This window comes from Suricata suricatta, chromosome 2, assembly GCF_006229205.1.
Source record: "Suricata suricatta isolate VVHF042 chromosome 2, meerkat_22Aug2017_6uvM2_HiC, whole genome shotgun sequence".
Lineage (NCBI taxonomy): Eukaryota > Metazoa > Chordata > Mammalia > Carnivora > Herpestidae > Suricata > Suricata suricatta.
Window position 1 is genome coordinate 15,172,730 of NC_043701.1, and position 13,393 is coordinate 15,186,122.

The window sequence follows — 13,393 nt, forward strand, 5'->3', positions numbered from 1 at the left end:
TTTTATTTTATTATTATTTTTTTAAATGTTTTTATTTACTTTTGATACAGAGAGAGACAGAACATAAGAGGGGGAGGGGCAGAGAGGAGACACAGAACCGGAAGCAGGATCCAGGCCCTGAGCTAGCTGTCAGCACAGAGCCTGATGCAGGGCTCGAACCCATGAACGTGAGATCTGACCTGAGCCGAAGTCGGAGGCCCAACCGACTGAGCCATCCAGGCGCCCCTCGATTTTCATTTTTAAAACACTTTTTTAAAATGTTTTATTTATTTTTGATACAGAGAGAGAGACAGAGCATGAGAGGGGGAGGAGCAGAGAGAAGGAGACACGGAACCGGAAGCAGGCTCCAGGCCCTGAGCTAGCTGTCAGCACAGAGCCCGACGCGGGGCTCGAACCCACGAACGTGAGATCTGACCTGAGCCGAAGTTGGAGGCTTAACCGACTGAGCCACCCAGGTGCCCCTCGATTTTCATTTTTGCTTGGAATATCTTTCATAACAAGGAATAAGTGCTTATAAACCAGATTCATTTTTTCCCTCCTTCCTTTGGGAAAATGTAATTGGTTTCTGGCTCATGCATTTATGATATATTCTTTCTTCAGGAGCCTTATTCTATCCCCCATTCCCACTCCATAATTTTCCCCTGCTCTGTGGCTGTTCATTGACACGAACCAGAGTAACAAGGGTTCTTAACCATAGGCTGGTGGAACGGATGCTGTTATTCATTAGGTATCTCGTTCCTTTTTCCCAAATCTGGAAATGAAATATTTTGAAGTTGGGGCTAAGAGAAATTTCTGCTGTTCATTGCCCTCTAGTTACATTTCATGTTCAGTCATAATTTTTCCATCAGTGGCCAAAAGCCAAGATTGCCTTATAAATGCTTTATTATCAGCTTTCATAAGCATGGCCACAGATGGCTAGCACAGAAATGACTAAAATTCTTCCTACTCTTTTTTCTTAGCTGACTTACATTAAACTCTGCTCTAACACTTTACCTCTTTTGGCAACATCAACAAAATAATAATAGTGATACTTGTGTAGGAAAAGAAAAATAATTTCTCCTGTATTCTTCATTGTTTTTGACTGAGGTCTTCCCATCCTGTACCAAAGGATGGATTAACAAGAGGAAAAACAAACATGTTTAGTAACATATATCCAGTAAAACCTTGGTTTGTAAGCATAATTTGTTCCAAAAACATGCTTGTAATCCAAAGTACTTGTACAGCAAAGCATATGTCCTCATAAGAAATAATGGAAACTCAGACGATTTGTTCCACAACCCAAAAATATTTTTAAAAATTTTTTAAATGTTTTAATTTTATTTATTTTTGAGATACAGAGAGAGAAACAGCACGAGCAGGGGAGGGTCAGAGAGAGAGGGAGACACAGAATCTGAAGCAGGCTCCAGGCTCTGAGCTGTCAGTACAGAGCCCTACATGGGGCTCGAACCCACAAACCATGAGATCATGCCCCGAGCTGAAGTTGGACACTTAACCGACTGAGCCACCCAGGCTCCCCCACAACCTAAAAATATTAATATAAAAATGATTATGAGGGGCGCCTGGGTGGCTCAGTCAGTTAAGCGTCCAGCTTCGGCTCAGGTCATGATCTTGTGGTTCGTGGATTCAAGCCCCACATCAGGCTTTGTGCTGACAGCTAGCTCAGAGCCTGGAGCCTGTTTCAGATTTTGTGTCTCCCTCTCTCTCTGACCCTCCCCTGCTCGCGCTGTCTCTGTCTCTCAAAAAAAATTTAAAACATTAAAAAATGATTATGATACTGTAATAAAATACAAAATAATAAGGACAATACAAAATATAAAGAAAAATGAACAAATTAACCTGCCCTTGCCTTTGAAAACCTTCGGGGCTGGTGTGAAGGAGACAAGAGAGAGGAAGTTTACTATGCATGAGGATGTTTGCTATCACTAACGGAATCACTGCTACCTATTGGCTCAATGGAATCTTTTTCTTCTACTGCAACTTTAACAAGGAAGCTATCCAATGACACTTGCTTTTGCCTCCTTTTCAGGATTTTGCAGAAATGTGACATTGCCTTATTGTTAAACAGACTCATCGCTTGCACTGCTACAGTCTTATTCAAGTGGTGCATTTCTACAAAATTTTGCATTGCTTCCCACATTTTACACATCTCCCTAATCTCATTTGAAGTGAGGGATTCTTCTGCTTTTTTCTCCTCTTCCTCAAATGAGACTGCAGATAATACACAGATGTAGACTTCTTAGAAAATCTTGCAATTTCCACCACTTGGGTATCTCGTTCATCCTTCTTGATAATTTCCTTCCTAACTTCCACTGTAATCCTCTCCTTTATACGACCTTTCTTTTCAACCTTTTCTACAAACCTTTTTCTTTACTTCACTCTATATGCTCGCATCAATGTTGACTATAGTGTAGTATTAATAAACTCTTATCATAGACTGTATTTAATGTAACTGGCAATAAGGCAGCAGAGAAAGGTCTCTATCTGCAAGAAGCCTGACCTTGAATGAAGCAAACAAAGCATTCCTAAGCTTTCCTTTGTTTGGGAAAGCAAAGGATGGTCCATAGGTGGTTTGAAGTGACAAAATAATACAGGAATGCCAGTTGTGGGCACCTTGCAATGTTCTGAAAAATCACTGATTTCTGCCAAACACTGTGGCCTAAGACCAAGCATCTCAGCATAGGAGATGACCACCCACAATCCTGCAGAGAGAGAGAGAGAGAGAGAGAGAGAGAGAGAGAGAGAGAGAGCGTGAGCAAAGAGAACCATTGGCTCATTTGTGATCATGTGATGTTCGGCGTCAGGTACTACTTGTATTTCAATACATTGCTTGTTTATCAAGTTAAAATTTATTAGAAATGTTTTCTTGTCTTGCAGAACACTCACAGAACAATTTACTCACAATCCAAGGTTTTACAATACTTCCCGTATACATGGGAGACACCAAGGAAAACTGAGGAAGAGTTTCCACAGTGGCTGAAGCCACCACCTTAAATACGATCTTCCCCTGAAGACAAAAGAGAGATATTGGAGGTTGGGGGGAATCTAGTTGTGGAAAATTTCCAGGAAAGCACAGTGAAAAAAGGTTAAGGTTTGTTGTGCAGATTTAAGTGGGTGCCTCCTCCATTGACAAGATTCTCTTGTGATTTAGAATCATCCTCTTCCTGGTGGAGAGATACATGTACAAAGAGATTTCCTTTATAAAGTTTCCTTACAAAAGGGTAGCTTTTTCTATTTTTTATTCTTCACCACCTTTTCTCAAAAATAATCAGCTCAAAATAACCCATATGCCTAAGAGGCATATTTTGGGGTGACACATTCAGCTACTCTTCATTGGCTCTATAATGTTTTACATTTTCAATGAGATTTCCTATGAAGTTGGGGAGGAAAAATATTTCCATCTACCCTTTCAGGTTCTGTAGCCAGGGCACAGGGGCAAATGAGCCCCTGCCTCTGGAGATCCCAAACAGAAGAGGTTCAGCTATTGCCACTGACAAAATCCAAAGGCAGAGAAATGAGGGGTGATGAACCAAGGAATTTATTTCAGTGAGGCCAACAATGAGAAGACAACAGACTAGTGTTTCAAAGAAGACTTCCAAAGTACTGAAAATACCTCAAAGTTTATATAAGAAAAAATACAGCAAGGGTGGGTGTGTCCATGCAGGTAGGCGGTGAAAGTCAAACTGATCATTGTCTTGGAGTCAATCATAGGCCTGGTCTTGCTGGTTCAGGGAAATCCTTAGACTTGAGTTTCAGTTCCTATGGGTGGGGGCGGAGGGGGGCGGATGATTTGTCCTCAGGGTCTTCTGCTTGAGCTAAGAGACAAACTGGAAAGAAGAACACAACTAGAAAGTTTGAGGTCAAAATTGTAAGAGTTACCTTAAGATGGTGACTGGGTGGCCATTTTGCTGTGGGTCAGGGGAGAGCTCCACGCACCAACAACCCTCACCTGCAGACCTGGAGTGTCCCGCGCTGTTTGAAAACAGCCAATCATGAAGCTCCAGCTTCCCCTCACCCCACCACGGCCCAAAATGCCCTTACTTGGTAGTCTGCCCTCCCGAGACCAAACCAGGAACTCTTTCACCCATAAAACACCTTGCCCCTCCCACACTGGACGCGACTTCCCTGACTCAGCCCCTACTGGAGTCCTGGAACTTTGCCCCTGGAACTTTGCCCCTGGGGTCCGCAGACTCAAATAAAGGCTTTCTTGGCTCCATAACTTGGTCTTTCTTTTTCCTCTCATCTCTGCCTCCACATATTAAATCTTACAAAAGTGATGGCCGTGAAAGTCCTCTTTCAGTTCTGTGATTACTCTATGAATTACACTGACATTAAACAGACAGATTAAACAGGGGAAAACACCAATTAAATTTTTTTTATTAAATTTATTTATTTATTTATTCTGAGAGTGTCAGAGAGTGTGAATGGGAGCAAGAGACAGAAAGAGAGAGGGAGAATCTCAAGCAGGCTCCCCGCCATCAGCACAGAACTTGATGCGGTGGGGCTCCAACTCATGAAACTGTGAGATCATGACCCAAGCCAGAATCAAGAGTCGGATGCTTAGCTGACTGAGCCACCCAGGCATTCTCCAAAACCCAATTTTAATCATCTACACACACAGTGGAGCCCCACAAAGAGAAGCTACCCCCAAAGGTGGCCAGGTGATGGAGACTTATATACCTACCATCCTGAACTAAGACAAGGGATAGGAGTTTGGGGCTTGTAGGTGGGGGGAAGCAATTCACAGGAAGGTGAGAGGAGAAAATGTGTGGTAAAGAAAGTATACCCTGTCCTGTAGATAAGTCTCAAAGGCAAAAAGTTTGTTTCTGCTAATACTTCTCTTCCTGGCACCCAGGGAAAGACATCTTTACAAACGGAGATTCCCTTTATAAATGGAGATTTCCTTTACAAATATAAACTTCCTTTACAAAGGGTAACGCTGCTACGCTGTTTTCAGAACTTCTCCCATGTCTGCTTCCCCCCCCCCCACATATATAGTTCAAAATAATCCTTATGACAAAGAGGCATATTTTGGGGGTAGTGTACTCTGGTACTCTTCAATATGCATCTATTTTATCCTGAAAACAATCTCAGAAAGGAGGTGGGGTGGGGTTTCCTCTTTCTCTCTTTACAAATAAAGAGATTTAAAATATAGAGAATTTAGATTGATCTACACCAATGCTTGCAGCTAGTAAGTGGCGGAGCAGAAAGGGCAACGGTGATTTGTGATTGGTTGTGGAGGCTCTGTCTCAGTTAGACAAAGAGGCCACTCAATAAATATTTGTTGAATGAATGAATGATACGCTTGCGTTTGCTCTCGCCTGACTGACCATGCTGTTGGCAGGCTCTACAAAAAGCCAGCTGTTTCTTAGAGTAAGCAGAGTTTTCCCACCCTGACTTCCTTCCCAGGGTCTCAGAATGCTGTTATTTAGATACACCTTTAGATGAATAGTTTACCTTTCCAAGCAGCAGAATATCCGTGATTTATAAAAATTCTCAGGTCATTGTTATAAGAGAATGACATGTGAGACAGTGGAGGACTTGGTTCACTATTCATTCATAAAACTCATGTAATTAAAAAATATATACCTAATGCATTAGACTAGGAAAGAGAAGGGCTAAGGGGGTTGAGTTTGGGCCAAAAGGAGAAAATATTTTCATCATTAAATGGTAGAAGACTACTCATGGCTGTATGGTGACAGTGAATTATAAACTGAAGAATATGATAAACTTTGCACCTGAGATCGACAAAGAGAAAAGCATCTTCTATATTTCTTTTACTCTCCTCTCCCATGCAGACGTGGAGGGCAAACAAAACCCATAAAACCGAAGCCCATCTAAAGAGATGTTGGTTTTGAATTTCACTTTTATTTATTTGTTTTAACTTTAATTTTAATTTTTTTTTTGTAATGGAGGGCTTTACTTGAAAGGTTGGAATTCACTGTTATTTTGTAAGTAGCATCCTTTTGGAGAAGTGCAATCTCTAATGAAAGAATTCCTTACAGAGCTGTGGTCCTAAAATCAAGCCATTTCTGCCAGTTGCTCAAAGATCTTTTGGGCCACCTGGGGAGTTGCTCTCAATTGTGTTGACTTTCTGTGACCTTCCTTTATCATGCAAACCAAGGCGGTCTAATTGCCTGAGCCGGGTTCTTCCCAGTTCCCCAGCAGATGGTCATTACTCATAGCAAGTGAATGGGAGGATTACTGTTGGGCTCTGGCCCTCCCTACCACTCTGGAAACCAGTAAACAGGTTCAAGGTCCCAAGCTTAGACCGATATTTGCAATGGCTGATATTCTGTCATTCTTTCTGGAACGGATTTCTATTTTGAAAGCTTTAAATTTTCCAAATCACAGGTGATGACTGATCCAAAATATTATATAGGACTTGGTCTAAATTCTTAAATCATTTACATGTAACAGTAAAGACAAAATGCTATTTCAACATTAGTCATGAAAGAAAATAGAAAACAAAAAGAACTCCTTATTTTGAAAGCTTCTAGGAAAAACCATTTTTAATACAGATAACATGTTTTCAAATTCTAAGATACTGGAAAAAATGGGAAAACGGAAATCATAAGAAAAAATATCTGAGAATCACAACACCCAGAGATAAATAACCCTTCAGTGAATTGTATTTCTTTCCAATTACTTGTCTTTTTTTCTTTAGTTTCTTAAATCTTTATTCATTTTCGAGAGAGAGACAGAACACGAACAGGGGAGGGGCAGAGACTGAGAGGGAGACACAGAATCTGAAACAGGCTCAGGCTCTGAGCTGCCAGCACAGAGACTGACTTGAGGCTCGAACTTGGGAACAGTGAGATCATGACCTGAGCCAAAGTCGGATGCTTAACTGATAAGCCACCCAAGTGTCCCTCCAATTTCTTGTCTTTACACTTGTATTTTTACTCAATTAGAAGTTACTAAATATTCATTTTTTATTTTTGCTTTATTTCACTGAATATTATGAATCATTAGCGTTTTTCATATTACTAATAACTCCACTGAACTGTTTTCGAGTAGTGCTTTATGGTTTATCATGTGGATATGCATATGTGTTAAAAAAAATTTCCCACAGACAGTGTACTGATATAGTAGGATTTTATTCAGTGCTTCATGAATTGGGCTGCATCTAATCTAGCAGATAGAAAGGAGCCACAAGAACTGCCCAAGGCAAGAGATTTTCTTTAAATTTATTTTTGAGAGAGAGAGAGCATGAAGGTGAATGGGGGACGGTCAGAGAGAGAGGTAGACAGAGAATGCCAAGCAAACTCTCCAAGCAGTACAGAGTGTGAGGCGGGGCTTGATCCTACAACCATGAGATCTTGACCTGAGCTGAAATCAAGAGTCACGTGCTCAGTGTACTGAGCCACCCAGGGCCCCTGTAAGAGCTTTTTACAGCCAAAAGTGAACAGGAATAAGGAATATTTCTGGATACTGTTAAGGACTTTTTTTTTTTTTTCTTAAAGACAGAGCAAAAGTGGGGAAGGGGCAGAGAAAGAGAGAGGGAGACACAGAATCTGAGGCAGGCTCCAGGCTCTAAACTGTCAGCATGGACTCCAATGCAGGGCTCGAGTTCACAAACTGCGAGATCATGACCTGAGCTGAATTTGGACGGTTAACCAACTGAATCACCCAGGTACAGTTGGATACTGTTAAGGATTTAACTTGGAGTTTGTGATGGCACATGTTGATTTGGTCTAACGTCAATTAAACACTTATGGCCTTGGTTTCCATTCTTTTATTAATTAAAAAAAAAGATATAAGTACTGTGAGAAGTAAATAAGATGATTCATTTTCAGAAATACCAAATAATAACTGTCCTGTCTAGATAGCAATAGGTTTACAACCTATTGGGACTATGTATGAACCTCCCCCCCGCAGTGGAGTCCTAATCCCTTAGACACTTCACTTCCTGGTTCTTCCTCCCCTCTCCATTTCTTATTTTTCATAGGCTTTGCAACGAGTTTGTACCCAAAAACCGAACTCTCTGTCACCTCAAGAAAGTACATGTGTTCCCTTCGGACTACTTGTTGCCTTACATGAGCATAGGCGACTTTCAGGGAAGGCTGTAATCTCTGTAAGTACTCAGCCAATGAGGGAAGAGACTTCAGGCTAGGAGATAAATTGTCTGCTGTAACTGCCCCATGTGCTTGTCCATGAGACACCAGCTCTTGCAAGAATGTTAATGAAAGCCTCACTTCACTGTGCTCTCAGTCTCCATGTCCCTCATTTTTTTTTTAGGCAACAAAATTTTATGTAAATTTGAAATATTCATAAGCCAAACACAGGACCTCATCTGTAACTTTTAGAAAGTAAAAATAGGAGTCTTAAGAAATATGCTTTATGGAGAAACTCTATTCATCAGTAATTAAAAAAATTTTTTTTCATGTCATATATAGTTTATTGTCAAATTGGTTTCTATATAACACCCAGTGCTTTTCCCCACAAGTGTCCTCCTCCATTATCATCACCCCCTTCCCTACTCCCCCTCCCACTTCAGCCTTCAGTTCGATTTCAGTATTCAAGAGTCTTTCATGATTTGCCTCCCTCCCTCTCCCTAACTCTTTTTCCCCCTTCCCCTTCCCATGGTCCTCTATTATTTCTCCTGTTAGACCTGTGAGTGAAAACATATGGTATCTGTCCTTCTCCACCTGACTTATTTCGCTTATCATGACACCTTTGAGGTCCATCCATGTTGCTACGAATGGCCATATTTCATTCTTTCTCATTGCCATGTAGTATTCCATTGTATATATAAACCACATCTTCTTGATCCATTCATCTGTTGATCGACATTTAGGCTCTTTCCATGATTTCGCTATTGTTGAAAGTGCTGTTATGATCATTAGGGTACATGTGCCCCTATGCATCAGCACTTCTATATACCTTGGGTAAATCCCCAGCAGTTCTATTTCTGGGTCATAGGGGAGTTCGACTGATAGCTTTTTGAAAAACCTCTACACTGTTTTCCAAAGAGGCCATACAAGTTTACAATCCCACCAACAGTGTAGGAGGGTGCCCATTTCTCCACATCCTTGCCAGCATCTATAGTCTCCTGATTTGTTCATTTTAGCCACTCTGACCAGTGTGAGGTGATACCTCAGGGTGGTTTTGATTTGTATTTCACTGATGATGAGTGATGCTGAGCATCGTTTCATGTGTTTGGTGGCCATATGGATGTCCTCTTTGGAGAAGTGTCTATTCATGTCTTCTGCCTATTTCTTCACTGGATTATTCGTTTTTTGGGTGTGGAGTTTGGTGAGTTCCTTGTTTGGATACTAGCTCTTTATCTGATAAGTCATTTGCTACTATCTTTTCCCATCCTGTTGGTTGCCTATTCGTTTGTTTTCTTGATTGTTTCCTTTGCAGTGCAGAAGCTTTTTATCTTGATGAGGTCCCAATAGTTCATTTTTGCTCTTGATTCCCTTGCCTTTGGGGATGTGTCAGGCAGGAAATTGCTGTGGTTGAGGTCAAGGAGGCTGTTTCCTACTTTCTCCTGGAGGGTTTTGATGGTTTCCTGTCTCACATTAAGGTCCTTCATCCATATTGAGTTTGTTTTTGTCTATGGTGTAAGAGAGTGGTCTAGTTTCATTCTTCTGCATGTTGCTGTCCAGTTCTCCCAGCACCACCTGATAAAGAGGCTATCTTTTTTCCATTGGTTACTTCTACCTGCTTTGTCAAAGATTCATTGGCCATACATTTGTGGGCCCAGTTCTGACTCTCTATTTGATTCCATTAGTCTATGTGTCTGTTTTTGTGCCAATACCATACGGTCTTGATGATGACAGCTTTGAAGTAGAGGGTGAAGTCTGGGATTATGATGCCTCCCGTTTTGGTTTTCTTCTTCAATATTACTTTGGCTATTCAGGGTTTGTTTTGTTTTGTTTTGTTTTGTTTTTGTTTGTTTGTTTGTTTGTTTTTTGTGGTTCCATACGAATATTAGGATAGTTTGTTCTAGCTTTGAGAAGCATGCTGGTGCAATTTTGATTGGGATTGCATTGAATGTGTAGATTGCTCTGGGTAATAAGGACATTTTAATAAAGATTGTTGGGAGCTATTTGAACTCACCGGTAGAGTGAAAATTCCTGGTGAGGGTACGGCAAGTTTGCACGGTCTCTTGCCCCCAGATAGCTCCCAAAATCTACCTTCTTGAAACTTTCATTTCTGCTTGAGCACCAAACCTCAAAATACTTTGCTAATTCATGTCACGAGCTGCCGGTCCCCTTGTCCTGTCCCTGAGATGTGACTGCACCTGGTCAGGGAAAAGATAAGCAAGTAAACTAGATACACCCTAATGCAACACATAACTTTCCCCTAAGCAATACGGATAACTGAATACCTTCTGGGACTGTATGCCTTTGTGATAGTCACTCCTGCGATAAAATGTATCAATCATCTTTGAGACTATGAGAGCAAGCATATCTCCTGAGAACTTGTTTTTCTGGGAACTTTCTCTTAGAGTTATAAACAGTCTAATGACCCTTACTCATAAAAAACTGACCTTTACTAAAGAATGCTGTTTGCCTCGTGGTTAAAGGATGCTTCCTTGAGGCTAGGCCTGAGGTTTTGTAGAAATACCTATGACACCCTGAGTGCCTGTGGCTAAAATTGTAAAACTTATCTATGGGAAATCATTTACTGCCCTTTCTTGTCCTTGTACCTTTTGCCATAAATAAACCTTGAGAACCAGACAAGATGGAGATGCCTGCCAGATGGGCAGGGGTGCTTGTCTGGGGATCAGAACGAAACGCAAGGCTCTCTCACTCTCTCTTTGGCCTACACCGTCATCCTTCGGGGGAACCCTGGACCTGCAGGAGCTGGGTCCGGCAGAAGATTATTCTTCCAATCCATGACCATGAAATGTTTTTCCATTTCTTGGTATTTTCTTCAATTTCTTTCATAAGTTTTCTATAGTTTTCATCAGACATGTCTTTTACATTTTGGGTTAGGTTTATTCCTAGGTACTTTTTGGTTTTTCTTGCAATTGTGAATGGAATTTGTTTCTTGATTTCTCTTTCTGTTGCCTCATTATTGGTGTATAAAAATGCAACCGATTTCTCTACGTTGATTTTATACCCTGCAACTTTGCTGAATTCATGGATGAGTTCCAGTAGGCTTCTGGTGGAGTCAGGAGGGTTTTCCATGTAGAGTATCATGTCATCTGTGAAAAGTGAAAGGTTGACTTCATCTTTCCCAATTCTGATGCCTTTTATTTCCTTTTGTTGTCTGTTTGCTAATGCTAGGACTTCCAGCACTGTTAAATAACAGTGGTGAGAGTGGACATCCTTGTCGTGTTTCTGATCTCAGGGGGAAAGCTCTCAGTTTTTCCCCCTTGAGGATGATATTAGCTGTGGACTTTTCATAAATTGCTTTTATAATGTTTTGGTAAGTTGCTTCTATCCCGACTTTCTGGAGGGTTTTTTATTAAGAAAGGGTGCTGTAGTTTGTCAAATTCTTTTTCTGCATCTATCGACAGGATCATATGGTTTTTATCTTTTCTTTAGTTAATGTGATGTATCACATTGATGGATTTGCAAATATTGAACCAGCCCTATAATCCAGGAATGAATCTCACTTGATCATGATTGATAATTCTTTTCATATGCTGTTGGATTCGATTTGCTAGTATCTTGTTGAGTATTTTTGCATCTGTATTCATTAAGTATATTGGCCTATAGTTCTTCTTTTTTGTTGGGTCTCTGTCTGGTTTGGGAATCAAAGGGATGCTGGCTTCACAGAATGAGTTTGGAAGTTTCCTTCTATTTCTATTTTTTGGAATAGTTTGAGAAGAATGGGTATTAACTCTGCTTTAAATATCTTGCAGAATTTCCCTGAGAAGCCATCTGGCCCTGGGCTCTTATTCATTTGGAGATTTTTGATAAGTGATTTGATTTTTTTCACTGGTTATGGGTCTGTTCAGATTTTCTATATCTTCCCGTTTGAATTTTCATAATGTGTTTGTGTGTAGGAATTTGTCCATTTCTTCTAGGTTGTCCAGTTTGTTGGCATATAATTTATCATAGTAATCTCTGATGATAGCTTGTATTTCTGAGAGATTGGTTGTAGTACATCCATTTTCAACCATGATTTTGTCTATCTGGGTGCTCTCTCTTTTCTTTCTGAGGAGTCTGTCTAGAGGCTTATCAATTTTGTTTATTTTTTCAAAAAACCAACTCTTGATTTCATTGATCTACTCAACTGTTTTTTTTTTTTTTTTGGATTCTATATTGTTTATTTCTGCCCTGATCTTTATTATTTATTATTCTCTTCTTCTGCTGGGTTGGGGGTTCTCTTGCTGTTCACCTTCTAGTTCCTTTAGGTGCTCTTTAGATTTTTAATTGGCGCTTTTTACAGTTTGTTGAAATAGGCCTGGATTGCAATATAATTTCCTCTTAAGGCTGCCTTTGGTGCATCCCAGAGAGTTTGAATTGTTGTGTTTTTGTTTTCATTTGTTTCCATATATTTTTAAATTTCTTCTCCAATTGCCTCATTAGTCCAATCATTCTTTAGTAGGGTGGTTTTTAACATCCACATTTTTGGAGGTTTTTCAGACTTTTTCCTGTGATTGATTCAAGTTTCATAGCATTGTGATTTGAAAGTGTGCATAGTATGATCTCAATTCATTTATATTTATGGAGGGTTGCTTCATGCCCCAGTATGTGATCTATCTTGGAGATGGGGCCATGTGCACTGGAGAAGAAAGTGAATTTCCTAGCTTCAGGATGCAGAGTTCTAAATATATCTATCATTTCCATTTGTTCAAATGTGTTGTTCAGGTCCATTGTTTCTTTAGTGATTTTCTGTCTGATTGATCTATCCATTGCTCTAGGTGGAGCATTAAAGTCCCCAGCAATTAGTACATTCTTATCAATAAGAGTTTTTCTGTTTGTGATTAACTGTTTTATGTATTTGGATGCTCCCGATTTCGGCACATAGATGTTTATAATTGTTAGCTCTTCCTGATGGAGAGACCCTGTAATTATTATATAATGTCCTTCTTCATCTTCTGTTACTGCCTTTACTTTAAAGTCTAGTTTGTCTGATATATGTGTGGCTACTCTGGCTTTCTTTTGACTTCCAGTCCCATGAGAGATATTTTTTCATCCCCTGACTTTCAATCTGAAGGTGTCTGCAGGTCTGAACTGAGTCTCTGGTAGATAGCAAATTGATGGATTTTTTTTTTTTATCCATTCTGCTACACCGTGTCATTTGGATGGAGCATTCAGTCCATTTATATTCAGTGTTATTATTGAAAAATGTTGGTTTAGATTCATTGTGTTCTCTGTAGAGTTCATGTTTGCAGTGGTTTCTCTGGTACCTTGTATTCCTTGCAACATTTTCCTCATAGAGCCGTTCTTAAGATTTCTCGTAGGGCTGGTTTTGGTGGTGATGAATT